This window comes from Nematolebias whitei, chromosome 22 (assembly GCF_014905685.2).
Source record: "Nematolebias whitei isolate Nwh7 chromosome 22, NemWhi1, whole genome shotgun sequence".
NCBI lineage: Eukaryota > Metazoa > Chordata > Actinopteri > Cyprinodontiformes > Rivulidae > Nematolebias > Nematolebias whitei.
This window is the reverse complement of record NC_056519.1, coordinates 2,528,950-2,529,236: the sequence shown is the minus strand read 5'-3', so window position 1 is coordinate 2,529,236 and position 287 is coordinate 2,528,950. Positions and strand designations below refer to the sequence as shown.

Below are 287 nucleotides of genomic sequence, written 5' to 3'. Positions count from 1 at the left end.
CACCACTTTGAAGGAATGCATATCACCACCTTTAAGGAATGCATATCACCACTTTGAAGGAATGCATATCACTTGCCACCATGAAGGAATGCATATCACCACTTTGAAGGAATGCATATCACCACTTTGAAGGAATGCATATCACCATTTTGAAGGAATGCATATAACCACCTTGAAGGAATGCATATCACCCCTTTGAAGGAATGCATATCACCACCTTGAAGGAATGCATATCACCCATTGAAGTAATGCATATCACCACCTTGAAGGAATGCATATAACCACCT

At 40.4% G+C, this 287-nt stretch overlaps 1 protein-coding gene across 1 annotated transcript in view; it reads right to left on the bottom strand.

The window, feature by feature from the left end:
- Positions 1-287, bottom strand: part of LOC119427961 (23 kDa integral membrane protein-like) — a 10,992-nt gene that overhangs the window by 734 nt on the left and 9,971 nt on the right. The gene's annotated exons all lie outside the window — the stretch shown is intronic.